This window comes from Haliotis asinina, chromosome 11 (assembly GCF_037392515.1).
Source record: "Haliotis asinina isolate JCU_RB_2024 chromosome 11, JCU_Hal_asi_v2, whole genome shotgun sequence".
NCBI lineage: Eukaryota > Metazoa > Mollusca > Gastropoda > Lepetellida > Haliotidae > Haliotis > Haliotis asinina.
Window position 1 is genome coordinate 53839800 of NC_090290.1, and position 8406 is coordinate 53848205.

Below are 8406 nucleotides of genomic sequence, written 5' to 3' on the forward strand. Positions count from 1 at the left end.
TAAAAGGCGACTATGCGTGTCGTAAGAGGCGACTAACGGGATCGGGTGGTCAGGCTAGCTGACTTGGTTGACACATGTCATCAGTTCCCAATTGTGCAGGGAGATGCTCATGCTGTTGATCACTGGATTGTCTGATCCAAACTCGATTATCTACAAACCGCCGCCATATTGCTGGGATATTACTGAGTGCGACATAAAACTAAACTCACGAAATTAAACTGAATTGTCATTAGAATTTCATCTATTTTTAAACCACATGTTTGCAAAATAAAGAAAACAAGCAAACGAAAATATTTTCGTCCACGAGCGAGATTAGTCGAATTAAGACCGGAATGATTTCATGTTTTTGGTCATGATACTTATAAACACACTTTCATTCATATATTTACAACCTCCAAGACAATAAAAAAAAACTATGAAAATTTAAGTGGAAGTCCAGATTCTTGTACTTGTTACAAATTAGCAGAATTAAGTCAAAATGAGTTGAATTTTGTGCCATGATACTTACAAATATATCCTCATTCATTTACAACCTCCAAAACACAGGAAAAGATGTATTTTGAGTAAAAGTGATTATTCTGGCATATTTTTAAAAATCTTCCTGAACTCGCAAAATTAAGTCAAAATCAGTTGAATTTTGTGTCATGATACTCACAATGGCACTTTCATTCATTTACATCCTCCAAATCATTAGAAAAGATGTATTTGGAGTGAAAAGGAAATATTCTCGCTCATGGGCCCAATGTTTTTCGCCCATGGGCGAGATGTTTTTGAAAATCGGTCTCAATTAGCAGAATTAAGTCATAATGAGTTGGATTGTGTGCCATGATGCTTACAAATATATCCTAATTCATTTACAACCTAAAAACCACAGGAAAAGATGTAGTTTGAGTGAAGGCAAATATTCTCGCCCATGGGCCAAAATGTCTTTCTCCCATGGGCGAGAGTTTTCAAAATTGCTCTCATTTAGAGGAATTAAGTCAAAATGAGTTGAAATTTCTGTCCTGATACTCATAAATGTACTTTCATTCATTTACATCCTCCATGTGTTTGGGGTAAAAGGAAATATTCTCGCCCATGGGTCAAAATGTTTTTCGCCCATGGGTGAGATTTTGTTAAATAGCTCTAAATTAACGGAATTAATTCAAAATGAGTTGAATTTTCTGACATGATACTTATGAACATACTTTCATCCATTCACAACCTCCAAAACATGGGAAAAGGTGTATTTTGAGTAAAAGTAAATATTCTCACCCATGGGCCAAATGGTTTTCGCCCATGGGCGAGGCGTTTTGAAAAATCACTCTTAATTAGCCGAATTAAGTCAAACTAAGCTTAATTTCGTGTCAAGACAATAATAAATACAAGTTCATTCATTGAAAAGCTGCAAAGCTTGGAAAAAAACATGCAGTTTCACTGAAATTAATTATTCTCGTCCATGGGCCAATATGTTTTTCACCCATGGGCGAGATTTTTAAAAATCGCTGTCAGTTAGCAGAGTCAAGTCACAACAAGCTGAAATTTGTGTCATGATACTTATTAACATTTTTTCATTCATTTACAACCTCCAAAACATTTATTCTGGATGAAATTAAACACTTTCGCCCATGGGCCTTCCCATGGGCCTACCCATTGGCCACTGTTCGCCCATGGGCGAGCAAGTTTAAATTTTGAGTTTTCGAAAAAATTATTTTTCATTTTTTCATCCTTAGCACATATACATAACAGCTGCCTGTTTAATTTTGCGAAATCCCTTGTGAGAGAGTGGCCACAGTGCTGAGAGTTTCTGGACTTTTGTGAGTCCAGAATTAAATTGTGACGTGTTTTATGTAATTGCTTATCTCAGGGCTGAAAGGTCTTACATATGTCATCGTATCCTAATTGTGTAGATCGATTTGATCACTGGATTGTCTGGTCCAGATTATTCACAGATCGTCACCGTATAGCTGAACTATTGCTGAAAGAGAACAACTAAACTCAGCACTGTAAAGGATGTTTGACTTTTAGGAAGTTTTGTGTGGCGGACTTGTCCAAATCTGAGAAAACTGGCCCAAGTTATGTCAGATGCAATGCCCTATTTGTTTTCCCATGCACCTTCAGTTGAACACTGGGGGCTTCAGTTGAACACCCGGTGACAGCACTTATTTTCAGTGATCCTCTCATTTTGCTTAACTTTCTGTTTAACGTATTGCAGAATTTGTTCAGCAGCTAACAGAGACGGAACATTGCCGTTTCAAATTTATCTCTGCAGCCAAATACATACACAAATACATTAATTCAGTTCAGCTTCAGTTGAACACTGGGGGCTTCAGTTGAACACTGAGGGCTTCAGCTAAACACTGGAGGCTTCAGTTGAACACTGGAGGCTTCAGTTGAACACTGGAGGCTTCTTGGGAGTGGGGTGTCTCACACCTGGTGTCAGACGGGACACCCTAACACCTACCCCGAGCTCTCGAAACAAACTTAAGTCTGAGTTTTGACTTAAGTTAGAGTTTTTACTCGAATTTCAAAAAACGCAGGAAAATGGATTTTCAGAATGAACTGAAATCGATATCAAACTCAGACATGGTAGACAATTTGAGTTTGGTGGATAGATTACTTAAGTTGTCTTGTCTTCTTTATTTTAAAAATGCAGTTGGGTTTTAAAACTCATCTGTTTCAAATTGTTTGTTTCGAGAAATTGGAGCCTGGTGTCATCACTTGTCTAAATTATGTTTTTTCAATGATGATTAGTACTCAAGATTTATATCATTTGTAGATATTTATCGCTTATAACTCCGAATGTTGCTAACATAGCGGAACCATGCTTGAGGCGAATATGTTCGCCTTAAATGTCAGGGTCGCCTGTATCACTTCCACTTGAACACGATGTTCTGTTAGTACAATAATTCTATTTACGATCAACGTTTAATAGTTCTCGTGTCTGGTAATCGTGACGTGTTATCTAATACGAGTAATAACGGATCAACTAAGATCAAGATGTATTGTGTCTGATTAATTTCCGAGAGAACACACATTCTCTACCACTAGAACATCACTCCCGCCATTCCTTGCCGTGTACATTGTAGCAGGGCTGAAGACAATGGCCACACACTTTCTGCAACTATTACTGAAATATGATATGACTGTATTAATATCGTATACACCAAGGCCGCTTCTTCAAGTGTTTTCTCTAATTAAAACAAGTTGAACTCAAATAGACCAAAGAGCGTCGAAGGATGTGATTGCCTGCTGGTATATATTATTTTTAACAGATAAGGGTCAGATTTTATCTATAACGGACTTACTTCGTCTGAGACTACATGTTATCAAACTAGAGATGACACTATAACATTATAGTGAGTGAGTGAGTGAGTTTAGGTTCAAGCCGTACTCAGCAATATTCCAGTTATATATATCGGCGGTCTGTAAATAATCGAATCCGGACCAGACCATCCAGTGATCAACAGCATGAACATCGATCTGCGCAAATGGGAACCGATGACTTGTGTCTACCAAGTTCGCGAGTCTGACCACCCGGTCCCGTCAATCACCTCTTACGACAATCAGCGCTGTAACATTAATGTTATAAATGTATATAAGGCTGCGCATGATTAGCTGACGGGTAAAGGTATCCCAACGACTGCCAATACGATCAAAATGTTTTCCTCAAGAATCGGGATATTAACATTAACCTCAGTTATGGTTTACACCCAGTGCCTTCTGGATTGGGGAAAGTTTGTAAACATTACTGTAAGGGCGTTGAGTCATATTACGGCCGCTCTTGTGTTTCGCTTTTAAATGCCACAATCGCTACCATGTTCCCGGTTAAGTGTGGCTATGTTCACATAACTAAAGTTACATTGTTGCAAACACACGTATTTCTGATTATTACGTCCATCTTGAAAAACAAAACGACATTTAAGGAGCGAAAACATTATATATTCTTATAGTTTCATGTGCTAGAACATTTAGATGAGCGTAATGGCAGGAATATGAGCACAAAAGGATTTTTGTAAGCTGTGGTAGAGTCACTGTTTCTAGGACACCTGGTGTCAGCACTTATTTTCAGTGATCCACTCACTTTACTTAACTTTCTGTTCAAATTTATCTCTGCCCCTGTATATTTCAACGTGTTTTCAACACGTACATAAAACTTCTCGTGGTGACCACGATAGAAAAATATTTTCTGAGCCATATGATCCTTTGACTTTGAAAAAAGACGAGCAAATGGTTGAAATTCATTTAGTCGAGTTTATGATGATAATTGCTAATTTGAGAAAGAAAAGGTAAGAGCTAATTTTATACCAAACCATGCCTGTATAAATATGGCCCTGTATGGCCTTGAATATATTCAATATATGTCTGTAAATCATCGAGTCTGGATCAGACAAGACTTGCATCAACCACATGAGCATCAATCTACGCATTTGGCAACCGATGGCATGTGTCAACCAAGTCAGAGAGTCTGACCACCCGATCACGTTAGTCGCCTCTTTTGACAAGCATAGTCGCCTTTTATGGCAAACATGGGTTGCTGAAGGCCAATTCCACCTCGGGACCTATACGGGTCCTAAATTTCCTACATAACCCATCCCCCTGACAGAGTCCCATTTCAGAGTTCATGGTCTTAACACAATCTGAAAAATAACTCATATCATTACATGGTTTCTTTAGAGTCATATTGTGTCGAGACATTTTCTTCAAACACTCATATCTTTGCTGCAGGACGAATGCATTCACCACTTTTAGAATTCACCTTCACGGTGTACAGGATCCCTTTGTTGCACACGACTACCAGTCATGTTCCAGATAAGATAAGATTGAGATCGAGGCTCATTCAATGGTGAGAGAGTTCATTCAGCGGATGAATAACTAAATTTCTTGCGTATATATGTGACATATACAGTCCCCATAACAGTACTGCAGAACTCTGTTATAGAACGTAGCGATTGACTGAATTGTGCCTTAGTTGTATAATTGGCGCAGGAAAATTGATCGTGCGTGCACGTGGTTTGTGTTGGGCACGGATTTAAACAACTGTTTTTAAAATAATTTCATGATCACTGTGAGTCGCTGATATGCCTTAACATGTAATCACAGATTGGGATTCGATCCAAAAGTACGGGGCTTGTCAAAGGGACACAACTCTGTAAGGGAAGCTCGGCCCTTAAAGAGTGGGTGTGTTCTTGTCGTTACGTAAGCATAAGACTGTGTTACGTCTGAGGCAGCAGCAAATATAATAAGGACGTTTTTTTCGGTGTTGTCTACAAACACATTCAACTGATGCCTGTGCCGTGTAAATATTCAAATTCTGAAACAGCAACGCAACAAAGGTGTAGAACTGCCCGGTTGAAAATCAAAAATTACATTTTTATTAATATTGTGAGACACGTCGATGCAAATTGTACATTTTCAGTACAAATTGGTGACACTGTGAACACGTTTTAGTGTCATTATGTCAATGTTGTACACGTACGGCGGATATATCTGTCAGTTTACACCAAAAGAAGGTGTCTGCACGGATGACTCGTTGTCAAATCCTGCACAATTAACTTACAATATGGGACATCTCAGAGTACGCGTCACTTCAACCACCCACACACGGCAACCAATCGTCTCCCCTTACACCCTGCATGACAGATTACCATCACATGTGTTTATCAACAAGCGCAATACTTCTCCTGATGCATCTGTTGAGTATAACTCTACCTGCCCGGGATCTCTCACGTCGTTATCACTTACAATGTCGTCATCATATGGGCACAATGACACATTTTCGGCAATATTTGGCCTATTGTTTTACATACTGGGACAAAGGCACTCACTTTATTTTCTTATTGATGCAACAGAAGACTTATTGTCCCTTACGACTTGTCTGAAATCGATAACTGAAACTTCGAGGCGAGCAGCTTGTAAACATGGAACACTTTCCATTATTATATGGAGTGTAAACATTTACTCCACACTTCGAAAACTATGGCACGCGGTGTTATCGGTGTTTGCCGAACTAGTTTCAAACACATTGTCCAGCTTGGTTCCCCTGGGAACCAGACTGACGCATTGTCGTGCGTAGGATACTCGTAATGAGTTCTCCAAGGGACATAACTCTGTGGGGTTCGCATTAATTCATCAGAACTTTTCAATTTATTATTGTAATGTGTGGGCGTAATATATGATGGAATAGATTAGATGGTAGGTTCCCTGAGGGCTGATAGTATTACTCAGAGAAATGCATTATTTATTGTTCGAGAAGGGTGGCGTGACACTGTGCCTTTAAGGACACCGTCAGCTGACGTTCTCCGTGGAGGATGATACTGCTTTAATTAGTTGTCATAGAAATTGTGATTCATGTCGATCGTTGACCATTTAACCATCGTACGCCTGAAATGATTGCCAACTGCATCGCCTGAAAAAAGCACAAAGTATATTTTAGCCCGAAAAATGTAAAAATTGAAAGGGATATTTCCATTCACAGCTTATTCATTCATTCATTCATTTATTCATTCATTCATTCATTCATTCATTCATTTACAACACTGTGGACAGCGACAATTCCATTATGGCTTTCAGAGATGATGATGCGTGGACTTAACTGGATCTCCTGCCCCATATGGCCGCGCGGACAGGCAGATGATTTGAAACAGACAGTAATTGAAACTGACACTATAGAAAGTCTCCCCAAGAAGGGCTTGAACACATACCAAATATATCGGGAAAGCTTCGTGGTAAGTGCAGGTACGACGATGTCAGTCACTGAGATTTCTTTAAGACATGACAGGAGATTTGAAGTTAACAGCAAACAGAACGTCAGCGAGTGTGCGATATTATTTATACATATATTTTTACAGTTCCCTGATTTCACTCTTGTCTTTGGCGCACCCATCATTTGAATGTCGAACTCAGATAAAACTGAAAGCTACCCATCCTTAATGGCTTCTCACTCACCAGCTCAACGTTAACGAAAATGGACGTATCTGAATAATACTTGTGATAACACTGCGTGATATCCCATTATTATTCATTTATTCATTATATTTCATACCTATAAATCCAGGTTTCCAAGCGCCAGTAAATTTTAGAATGCACCAGAAGTGATAAGTACTATACACAGACTGCCAGCATCTCGCAGTACATCAGGCAACAGCAGTAGGAACAGAACCTACATCTAGGATTCGCATTCTCTTCCTGCTTTGTTGCTGCAAGGTGAATATTACCGTCACTGTTATAGTCGTAATAATTGCTTTTATATTGTATTGACATTGTATTTGTACTGTCGCTCAGTGTTGTACTGAATTTATACTGCCGGATAATGCCCATAGTTCATTGTAGGATGCACATGTTCCTTTTATCACACATTCCATGTCCTGATCCAGCGTAGACTGCGGGTTGGCGCTTAGAGGATAAGGCGTTCGTTCGTGACGCTGAAGATGGGCACGATGTGTGCTGCCCATTTCTGATGTCCCCGCCGTGATAGTCCTTGAACATTGCTAAAAGTAACGTAAAACCCATTTCACTCACTCACTCACTCATTGCCGGATAACGTGTTGTTTCAATTTGGCTAATGAGACATCACAAGATGGTATATATAACTTAATATATTTTTATCAATACTAGGTCATTATTCAGAAGGAAGATTCAGTCATGGTTAAAAATGCAGCAGAAATATATAATGCTGTGAAGAAACTTGACAGCGGTCACCCACTTGTGCCATAAGTGTAGTCCATCAAACCGCTGTCAATACCACCCACGAATGAGATTTTTCGCTTAGTGATACTAAATCTGGATATCACAAATTACAGTCCCTTGTGATCCCAGATAATGTTTGTCGATATTTCGCGCTGTAATTGACTCTGATGAAAACACATTGTGTGTCAGTGCAATCACAGACACCCTTGTTGCAGAACTAGGTTGCAGGGCGATCACGTTGTAGTTTAACACTATTTGTCTAATGACTGGCCATATCAGCGTGAGGGCTTCAAATGTGGCTAATTGAGAGACTGGGGCATGAGGATATGCCTACGGCTACAGAAGCCTTGTTTTGGATTGCTTCAAATAATTTGTAAATACGGACCATGAGACTATTTCCGTCTGTTAATACTGTTATCTGGATAACACTTGAATAAGGGAATATACGTCATAATCTCAGTGCTGATTGGTCAGTTGGCGTCCGTTTCTGTCCAACAGCTTGCCACGTCCGGGTTTGTAATTTCAATGGGTAGAAATTCAGGTAATTCACACTGATTGTTTGTGATTAGTTATAGCACTCTGTTAGTACATTTGCACTAACACGCACCGGAGCAATAACTCCGCGGCTGGTATGTATGTACGTCAAATATTCTAACTTTATTTGGAGAGCAGTTTGGGTTACCACGCGGGTAGTAAATAAATGCTTTATGGGTACGGGGAGAGAATTATATCGATGTG